The sequence below is a fragment of the Trifolium pratense genome, linkage group LG6, assembly GCF_020283565.1.
Source record: "Trifolium pratense cultivar HEN17-A07 linkage group LG6, ARS_RC_1.1, whole genome shotgun sequence".
In the NCBI taxonomy this organism is placed as follows: Eukaryota; Viridiplantae; Streptophyta; class Magnoliopsida; order Fabales; family Fabaceae; genus Trifolium; species Trifolium pratense.
In genome coordinates this window covers 6,631,833-6,643,491 of record NC_060064.1, presented here as the reverse complement: position 1 = coordinate 6,643,491, position 11,659 = coordinate 6,631,833, and the positions used below count along the sequence as shown (strand labels likewise).

At 30.0% G+C, this 11,659-nt stretch overlaps 1 long non-coding RNA gene across 2 annotated transcripts; it reads left to right on the top strand.

Moving 5' to 3' along the window:
• Positions 1-7,485: 7,485 nt before the first annotated feature.
• LOC123890431 lies at positions 7,486-10,147 on the top strand. 2 transcript variants are annotated; one of them, XR_006802831.1, is made up of 6 exons: positions 7,486-7,726; positions 8,025-8,075; positions 8,820-8,949; positions 9,052-9,096; positions 9,258-9,362; positions 9,471-10,147. It is a non-coding gene; the product is annotated as an uncharacterized LOC123890431 (long non-coding RNA). The 2 variants fall into 2 exon arrangements; XR_006802830.1 differs by having other exon boundaries at positions 9,464-10,147.
• The last annotated feature ends 1,512 nt before the right edge of the window (positions 10,148-11,659 follow it).

Below are 11,659 nucleotides of genomic sequence, written 5' to 3'. Positions count from 1 at the left end.
AGAAATGTTAAAATAAGTTTTGATTATAGAATATGATTCATATATGGTGGCTTTGACTATTTGTTCCACGTGATCTCATTTTTTGAAAATTATGTCTCAAACAGCGTATTTGCTTACTACGTTCTATGCAATTTAAGGTTCCAAATAGCTTATCTACTTACTCATCTCTCGTTCTCTTGGAGTTTATTCTCACTTATTCACTTACTGAAATTTTATTCCAACTTTATTAGTCCCAATTTTTTAGTCTATTGTTTGGTTCACATTTTTTTTTTGCTTGGTCCTTTTGTTTTTGGTTTGTTTTTCTTTTTCTTGGTGAGGTTTGTGTCTCTTCAAAATTATTGTTAGTTTTTGTCCCTCTTATTTAATATTTTCTTGAACATTTATTTTATTTTTCTTATTATATTATATAAACTTGAATATTTGTTGTTGTCAATATATAACTTTGGACGAAGATTTTATATATTTGAATTTAGGTTTAGTTATTTGGTTAAGGTAAAGAAAGTCTTATAGATGAATTTAAGATTTAACATGTGTCATTTTCTTATTTGCTTAAAAAAATGTCATCTTATTCTTATAAATATTCCACTATTTTATTTTCAGCCGTAACGTAAACATTCTTTTAGAATATGTAATTAATTTATCCAAAAAGTTATATTATTACGTAAATTAAATTAATAATTTTTGAATTATTGGTGAATTTTAGTTGTGTGTAAATATGTTTAAATATATGTGTGATTATATTTTCTAAATATATGTAAATATATTTTAACATCTACGGTTTTAATAATTTCTAAAATTTATTTTGACAAATGAGCATCAACAATTTTTATTTAATAATTTTTGTCTTTTTTTAATTTAATTTAGAAAGTTTTTAGTACAATTCTAAGTGGGAGGAAAAAGTATATTAGCACAATTTCTAAACTAACATGTTTTTAGCACAATTCTTTTCATCGATTCATTTTATGGTTGTAAGAATATGATGTCATGCGTAGATTAAAATAGGACCATCTATTAAAATTCATATATATTCATATTGAACCATCCAGATTTAGGCAAGTGTTATACGATAAATGCATGAAGATTATATATTTGGACAACCTCTAAGTCAAGTTGAATCAATATACTTCTTGCATGTATTACAATTATAAGAACCACATGACTTGAGTATCAACTACAAAAAAAAAAACTTATTTTAATTTCTACTTTGTTATTGTTTCTGTATTTCTCTTGATTGAGATCAAGTAGATTACCTACACATTGTAGACAATATAGTATTTAAAAATGAGACACATTTATATTTCTAAATTATTTGGATTGTCTTTTTTCTGAATGGCGTAATAATCCTTTAGATTGTTTTCAACGCATCTAAAGTGATCTATTCTGGTACTCCTTATAATTCATTTTTTTGCTTATAAAAAAAAATAAAAATTGAATGCCTCCAACATCAATATACCCTCGATCTATATAAATTTTAAGGGACTTCAAAATCAATAAATAGAAGTCTCTTTTATCCTCTTCAACTTATTTATATGAAAAAAATTAATTATATTCCCATTAATCAACAATTTTTTATACAAATCTTTTACCTTATATAAAATAATAAATGAAAAAGAAAATAAGAAACAAATAAGCTAAAACATTAGACTAATAAAATAATAAATGAAAAAAGAAAGTTGTCTAATTACAAACATTATATTATATCAATTAAAAAAAATGATGCTTTACAAACTGCCATCAGAGTTAAATACACATCCTCACATGAGGTGTCATTTCATAGGTTTACAAACATTCATAGGATGCAACGTAAGCAAAAATAGAAGTATGTTTTATCTTGTTCTCCTCCTTCACATGAAAAAATAGTCATATTCATATTAATCGATTCAACTCAAAGTTTAATTAATCATCGAACAAAACACCGGTTGATATTTAAAAAAATATCCAACCTAAAAAAGAAATATAAAAAATGATTAGAGATGTTCTAAACTCAGAGTAATAGAAAAATTCCAATTTACAAACATATTAATAGGCAACTATCACATATATGTATATCAATTTCTTAATCAATCAAATGTAGACATACCTGATACTCTAAGAGGTTAGACACCATCACCTACCAAGGACAAAAACCAATATACTTATGATGTAACTATATATATGCACACAATAGCTTTTAACTCAATTCAAGACACTATAATGTGTAACTTTAACATATGGAAGGTGAAGAAGCATAACTTTTTCTCATGGAGATGTTAGACAAAGAAACCATAGAGTTTTTGCTATGAGATAGATAAATTAAAATTTTGTTAAAACATAGAAGGTAGACTTCCTGATATGGTGGTGGTGATAATTAGCTTTTGGGTTAACTTTATATAGAGCTTGTGTTTGATAATTAGCTAAATTAACATATTCAATATTAGTGTCTCCAAGAATTCTTTGTTTTCAATTGCATTAATAGGGAAATGTAACATACAATATATATTTTAATAATATATTGCAATGCAATTAAAACAATAACATGATGCATCATTCTACCTTTCATTGCTTGCAATTCATTTTTGTCTCAATTCAACAACAATAAACTGTGTTAGTTTTTTTTTAATATATTATTATTATTTATTATTAGAGTAACTCTATTATATGAAAAAATATGAAAAGATTTTAATAGAGATTGTAAACTTTTCTTATAGAGTGTCACATCATCACAATGCTTGCTTCTGAACAACTCAATCTTCCTTTTAAAGGATTGTTTGATAAATTTATTTGTCATAGTTAAAGAATAAGAGTTAAGGAATACAAAAGAATGGTAGTTTAAAAGTTGGTGTGACAAAGTTAATTTTTTTTTTTAAATAATAGCACAATAGTAATTAATTAATAAACAATATAACTAAAGTATTTTTTTTCATAAAATTTATTTATTTATTTTCTCAAGCATGGAATTTTTTTGAGGAGTAATTTTTTTATTTGGTTTATTTATTTAAAGTAAAATTTTACAAATTGCAAATCATATTTACGCATGCATGATTTATATTTTATGTTTGGTAGTGTAAAATATGAAAGAGCATATATCTATTCATTGTTCTTTTGTAATTTGATCTTTTTTTTTCTTTTCTTTCTTTCATTATTATTGGGAGCCATTATTATTGTAACATATAGATAATTATTTTGGAGGATGAATGGACACACAAAATAAATTGTGGGACAAATTTTAAATAGATATGAGAAGCTCTCTAAAGCATGCCACATCATCACAATGCTTGCTTTTGAGCAACTCAACCTTCCTTTTACTAGTAAAAGATAAGTATTGATATGGTATTGACAAATGAGGTGAGCTTATTATGTATACGAATAAAATTTCTAATATAGCCTATAAGAAAGTATTTCGTAATATACCACAATTTCTGTTGTATGAATATTTATTCAAATTTATTGTTAACTAATGTTTAAAGTTATTCGACTTTTTTTCATATACATTTTAATATTAAAAATTTTATATTGAATTTTTATTGTTACATATTGCCGCTAATTAGACTCGTGCACCGCACGGGTCGAAGTTCTAGTTATTATAAAAATTCAAAATCACAAGTTTATAAAAGTTAATAGGTGAAATATGTAATTTAACCTAAATAAAAAGAAGCAATTGAGGAGCTAAAAGTAACTAGTTGGAAGGGCCAAGGAAAAAATTTGGATTTAAATACAATTTTGGCAGCTTGGCAAAACCATGATTTTAATCCTCTATTTTTAAGTGTGAGGTTTTGGTCCTCTGTTTTAATTTTTTTATCAAATTGATACTTTTGATCGTCCAATTTGATGTTGTGATAATAAATTAAGGTGATCTGATATGAAAACTAATAGTATAATTGTTGAAAGCCTTAAAAAAATTGATGTTAAAGTGAGTCGTAATCAAACATACAAAGCAAAAAAAATGATACAAATCTTACAAAAAGACTCACATTGAACTCCAGGCTAACTCCTCACTCCACTCCACACCACACCACACCTTATGAGAGCACCCACGAACGAAGAAAGAAAAAAAGAAAAGACGTGATAATGATTCGACACTACCACACCCGAGACAACAAAGTTGGGTATCAACGTTCAAAATTTCCCTCCTTAAAAGATTATCTTTAGCTGGTAGAAGGTCGACCTCAAAAAACGCCAAGCACAAACTGGAATTTTCAGTGGAACACTTTTGACCCAAGCCAAATCAGCGAACCTCCTTTGTATCTACATTTTCCTCCCTATTTGGCAAAGCTTCCTTGACAAAAAAGACTCAAAATGAGTAGTTCTCCATAACCACCTATTAGAAAGACTATCATGCAAAACAATATCATGAAAATAAAGCAACCACAAACATCCAACTCCAACCCTCCCCTTCAACTCCCAATTCCTACGGTACATCTCCCCCACTGAAAATCCATGGCTCTAAAAAAAAAAAAATACAAACTAGACGGAGGAAATGCTCCCTGAAAATAATATTTTCTCCCACCTACCGAGATCATCCCAAAACAAGAAATCCTCCCCCTTATCCTCGAAACAGGAAATTCCCAAACTAATTATCTATCTTGTTGAACGACCTTTTTGAATGCTAACAATATATTTCCAACCCACTTGGGTTGGTGCATTAATATTGACTTGGGACCTGGGAGTGTGCTCCTCTTAAGGTCTGAGGTTCGATTCTCTCTGACGCCAATTTGGGTGAGTTAATTTAGCTTCTTAAAAAAAAAACAATATATTTCCATTATGTCAAGACATTCCTCCCACCAGACTCAACCTTGCACACTCACCAAATTTTTGAACTAAAATCAGTCTTCACAAAACTCTTAGTTTTTAGCCACCAACACCACTTACCTAACAATGCAATATTAGACACACCTTATCCAAATGAATCTGGTGGACATTCACAGACTCCCCATCTCACCCCCACAAAAAAAAAAGCTTTAAAAAGATATTTGAAATAGAAATAATATATGTGGGAGCTTTGAAAAGTGAAAAAATAAAAAATAAACTGAAAGCGGTGAGAATGTAGCTTTAAGAAGAACCAAGCACCCCCTCTATTGAAAGGTTGTGACATTTATAAGCTTACATGCATGCGGGACTTGATGCGATTAGGGTTGGGAATATGCTAGACTGACTTACAGGGGGCTACGCCCTAGACTACTTAGGCTCAAGCCAGTCTATTTCTTTAATTATAACAGACCAAAACTTTTTTATAAGTTTATTTAGCTAAAAATATCAGGTTTCTTGCCATTAAAAAAGTCTTTCAGACCTATTAGACCAGCCTATTTAACGAAATATGAATAATATTTTACAACTATTATTATTATATATTAAAATTCGTACTGATTAAATTATAAACCATTTAACTTTTTAGTAGTTTAAGTTTATTAATCTACATTAAATTTTCACATATAAATGTATTATTATAGACTAAAATTGAAATATGATATCATATATAGTCAAATTCTATAAAATATCATGTTAAATATCAAAATAAAGTTTAATCTCATTAGTTGTAGTTCATTAGTATATTTAAAAAATAATAATTATCAGTTCATTAGTGAATCACTCTCTGTAGTGGAAGATGAATCCTAGGCACTACTTCAAGCCATGAAGGAAGCTAGATGTTGAGATTTTGTCAATGCACAACTTTAATCATTAATATATTAAATTATCTATTATTAAAAATTATATATTTTGAAAATATTCGTCGAGACAAATCAAACAATATTTTGTATGTTAATATTTGAATATACATATTAGTAAAAAAATACAGTCAAAAGAGATCATATAAATAGTAGACAAAATCAAAAATATATCATTTATTTTGAAACAGTTTATTTTTTAAAAGGATAAAAAATATTATGTTCAATGCACAATTTACTAATTAGCATGACTTTTAAAAAAAAAACAAAGTGTTTTTTTTATTTATTATTATTATAAAAAAAGAAAGAAGAGGCGGGTATAATGATGTACACCGGAGAGAAGCGCATGCTCCAATATGTCATTCCAGAGTTGGTCAACTCGTCAACCCCAGTGCAAAAACATGCTCACTGTTATGTTGAATAAAGTTCATTTTATTTTAGTATTAGAGCTCGTTTGCGCAAACTTTTTTTTTTAAAGCTTATGCAAATAGTTTATGCAATTTTTATATATTATTATAAGTTTGTCAATGTATTTTATGATAAAATAAAATTACAATTCATTAGTATAAACTTATAAAATAGCATAAAATATAATTTATATTATATAAGCTGTTTGCATAATCTCTAAAAAAAAGTTGGGTCAAAGAGACCCTTGGTACTTTTTATTAAGCCAATGGATCAACTCATTCAAGTTAATTTAAGTCTGAATCCATACGGTCAAATTTTAAGTTTAATTCGATTATCGAGATTATAATTTCAAATTTTCAAACAACAAATTAATATAGTTTGAAATTTCCCAGTAACTTTGCAAAATATCAAAACTATTAAGTCCACATATATAGTACTATTCAATAGTGTAGGTTTCCTGAATTTATTATACCTTCATTGATTCTCCATTTGGAGAGATAACTCTTTCACCGTGCATTACATATGTTATCAAATGTACTACATAACATTAGGGGCGTCTCTGAGTTTTAGGAGACTCTGTGTAAAATTTAAAAGTGGCCCCTTAATAAAAAAATATAATTTTTTTTTTTAAAAAAAAATTATATTTAAATTGTATATAATATAAAAAAAATCATTTTTATTCTTGTAATCATATAAATTATCAATATTAAACCAATTGCATTAAATCAAAAAGAACAAGAAATACAAAATAATTATCTTTGTATATAACGTCAAAAAAGAACATCTTAATCTAAGATTAAATTTTATGCAAAGATTAAAATGGACTAGAACTATATTTCCGAGTATAGATAACTAATCTATTGATACTCATATGATATTTTATGAACATTAATAATATATAACTATTATTTTAGGACCTAAAATTTAACCTATTAATATACATCTGATATTTTATGAGTATAAATAATATATAAGTAATATTATAGGACCTCAAAATTTTGAGTTGAGGCCCTCAAAATTATCACTACAAGAAAAATTTTCTATACCCATGGCATTTTTCCCAGGGCTCTTTTCCGTGGGTAATATCCATGGCTAAGCCATGGGTAACATAAAAATAAGGAAATTCCTACTTCCTTCTCACTTTTTTTCACGAAAACATAGTTCCCACCCAAATAATTGTTGGGTGCCAAATGTACTTTTTAGTACCCACGGCATATGTGTGGGTAAGCAGAAAATATAACTTTTAGTATCCACGGCATGGCCGCAGGTAAGTATAAAATATAATTTTCTTTTTTTTTTAATGGTTCCCACGGCATGGCCGCGGGCAAGGGTAAAAAGTAATTTTTCACTACCCACGGCAATTCCGTCTATACTAATAAAATGTATTTATAATTTTTTTTTAATCTAATATACTTATAACTTTACCTTACCCTTTTCATTTACTCAGACACATTTGTTTCTCACTCTCTACTCCGGCGACCCACTCGTCTCCGACCACCATATCAGCTACGGAGATCTTCTCAGTGGCGTCAGTGAGCTCTTTGTTCTTCCTTGTGTTCGTGAATCCCGCACTGAATCTCTCTCGTTGTGAACTGTTCGTGAATCTCATTGAACTTTTCGCGATTGAACGAAGTTTCGCGTCTGTTCTGTTTGCGATTGAACGAAGTTTTGTGCTGGTATGCTGAGTTTTGAAGCTTCGTGTTCTGATCTTTGTTCTGTTTAGTTTCAGCATTCATTTTTTTTCTCCTTTGATTGTGATATGTTTAGAGTCTTTGGTTTATAACATTTTTAGGGTTTTTGTTAAACAACTCTTATGTTGGTTGATTGTAATCTGATTTTTGTCTTTGATTATGATTATTTATGGGTAAATCTGAACATAAGATGCATAACCTATCAAGTTCGAAAACAGTACCCCAAATTGGTTTATGAATTTGTTGTGAAAACTAATTTGCAAAGTCTTATTGGTGTTTGCAGATTTTTGAGAAATATGTTAAGGATTGGATTGCAATTCTGCACCATTCTAGGGTAAGTAATTCTATTCTATATATTTAATCAGAATTATAAATTAAGGATATTTGAAGAAGATGTTTTTTCTAGCAATTTGTAAAGTTAGGACTGTTGAAAATTTGCTTAAGGTATATTCTAAAATTATATATACTATAATTGAAATATAACTTTCATAAATTTTGATCCCTTTACATATGTATATTAGGTACATATGCATATTGCAGAAATGGTGATACAATCTTGTTACATATGCATTTTAGGTACATATGCATATGGTGATACAAGCTTGTTTCATATTCATATTGCAGAAATTGATTAGGTACATATGCATTTTATTTATTAGACAAGTTTGTTTTGAAGCATTTTGGTTATATTATACCAATGGAAAGAGATCTATTAGATTTGTTCTCCATAAAAAATTGGAAGTTTTCTTGGTCTCTTGTCGCAACAATTGCTTCGTCTTTGGCATATAGCTTCAGATTGCTGCATTTCAGGTAATGCATCAGCAAAATTGATAAGCAAACATTCCTGATAGAACCTGCAAAATTGATTAAGTGCTAGTCTAATATGTTGGAATTCTTAGTCGTTGAAAAAAAGTATCACTCGCTGATTAAGTGCTAGTCTAATTAATTTAGTTTTTACTTTATTCTTTTGGTTTTTGTTTTTCGGACCTTGATGCAATCATTTATGTTCTGGTACTTTAGAAACTTGACTCATTTATTGTGTGTATCATGATTTAATGCTTTCATTTGATTTTTGCAGTGAATTTGGATACTGTTTCTAACAATGGTTAGCACTTTCATGGTTGCACTGATTGTATTAAACAATGCTACGGCTCGACACCGCCATTCAAGTGTAGAGATGGACATTCAACCAATGTTCCAATTATAAGGTTGTCTTAACTTATGTTATTGATTAAAATTTCATTTCTTACTTATATCTTTCTATTCATTTTATATTTATGGATTTTCAACTTCGCCTATTTTACTTCCAGGTATAGGATTGATGTTGAGGTCTGCCATGGCAATGATTTAGCCAAGTTTGTCTTTCTATTCATTTCTTACTTATAGCTTTCTACTGAACTGTTATTATTGTTTGCCTCATGATTGATTCCCTCATGTTTGGATCTGTCTGTACCTTAACAACATTAAAGTGTTTGGCACAAAATTAAAGTTTGTCTTGTTTTTATGCATATGAAAGGCTGAAGAGTTGGGTAAAGAACCCACAGTGGACGAGGTCTTTCTAAGAACTCATATTCGTAAGAAGGACACATCTTGGGTTGATCTTAGATCTCAAAACACTTATGTAAGGAAAATTAAAGCATTGATTCATTAATTTTTCCGTTTTTGGTTTTAAAATTAGTAGTGTAGCATTTACATTGTTTTTTTAAATTTTGAACAAGATAGTTTTCAGATTAAGTTGAATCGGGCCTCAGAAGGTGCGGATGAGAGTGACTCCCAATTGGTCAACTCGGTGACTCGTTTAAAGATGTGGGCCCAATCAGCTGGGGGGAAAATTGAGGACGTCTCTATGGTGTTGGAGATAGGTCCTCGAATTATAGACCAGGTGTTTCAAGTGTTGCCCCAGACACACTTGAGGAGCGAGCAAAGGCAACAGAGGATGAGGTTCGAAATACAAGGAAGGAACTTAAGCAAGCCGAGCTTAAGCGACAAAAGGAAGTTCAGCAGTCAGAGCAGCGTGCTGCAGATTTCCCGAGGCAGCTGATAATGTTGACAAACAGTGTAGCTGCCATACAGGTTATGATGAGGATGAGTCCGAGGATGTATCTGAGGATGATGACAATGAGGAAAATTGGTATTTAGTGTGTGTTGTTATTATGACTTCATTTTATGCTTAGATTATTAATGGTGCATTTTGTTATTACGACTGATTAAGCTTAAACTAACGGCTATATCTTTTGTCCAAACTACTAGTTTCTTATCTGTTTATTTTGACACTTGTAATAGTGTCAATTTTTGTTAACACTGCATTTTAGTTTGAGGAAATGATCTTTTGATGACTCAATTTAATTAGTTTTGAATTTAGTTATTGTTTAGTTTGTTTGGAATTGGTTCTTATGTTGGATGACATTGGAGTAAGTTAATTAACACTCCTGACAATAGGCAAAAGTTGCTGCTAACAGGTTAAGAAAGTAAAAAAAAAAAAAAAAATTGACACTACCCACGGCCTTGCCGTGGGTAGCGTCGCGTGTAAGGGAACCACACTTTCCATGGTAAAGCCGTGGGAAGGAATGGGATACTCATGGTAATGCCGTGGGTATTATCCACGGCTAAACCCCAAGTAATTTTGTGGACAAGACCGTGGGAATTGCGTGGGTAACCTTACCCACGGTATTTTTCTCGGTAATGAATTACCAACGAGGCAAAATGCCACGGACCCGTGCCGTGGGTAGGTCGTGGGTAAATCTCATATACCCAAGGAGAGGCCGTGGGTAATGGCAAAAATGGCCGTGGGTAGACACAGTTTTTCTTGTAGTGTATGAGGCCCGATGTCGTCGCACTTCCCGCACATGTGTGCAGGCCGGCTCTGCATAACATTATGATGCCCTGTCTACATTATACTCCTTTTTTGTTTTTTTTTTTCAGTATTATATATTTTTTAACACTATTTTTTAGGATAAGAGTCTGATAATTTGGAGTTCAACTACGAGGAAGTAAAGTCTAATAAAAAATTACTTTTATTATATCTTTTTTTCTGGTCACCGATTTACTTTTATATTATTTTTTCACTTTTATTCATTTTTGTGTGCTAATCTTTTGATTATCTAAAGAAGAGACACGGTAATTCGGAATTCGGCCACCAATAATATAAATTATGGCAAAAGCCAAAAACTATTCCTCCATGAAAAACAATATGAAAAAATGAGGGTACATTAAGCGGATATTCCACAGTGATTCGAAACATATTTTCAACCGATTTTAGTTACAGTATAGTTGTCGTGAGAGTGAGTCACTACTGGATCTGGACCACATGTTTGCATGTTAACATCACCAAACCTGTGTGCTTGTTTTGAACAAGTGAGAACACCCCTTTTGTAAACGTGATGCATGCATCCATCAAACCAATATTTGAACCAAAAGGTTCACGATTATGTATAAAAAATATATTCGCGATTGACAATAAAAAACAAAAAGTTCATGATAATAATATATTCTCTCATGGTGAGATAAATAAAAAAAAAAATGAATAATATAATTAAAAAGTGTGTCATTTTTTATCCAACAACCAATGAGAACATGACATACACACGTGAAGTAAAAGTTAGCTGTAAATTATTGATTGTTCAGTAAATACCTCTAAATTATGGTGGTGTAGATCTCACCATAAAAAAAATTAAAGAAGGAGAAATGGAATGTGAAAAATGAGTACTCAAATATCAGCTGCATGCGCCACTTGTATGTGAATCCCTTTCTTGGGCATAAAGCAAAAGGAAGGCAAAATCATTTTGGCATTCAACCATCAATGAATTTAGTTGATATTTGAAACGAAACAAAATAAAAATCAACTCACTCATGTAGGGGAATAAATTGTCTCATTAATATTATTCTCATGCAAAATAAATAAATAATCATGCAACTTTT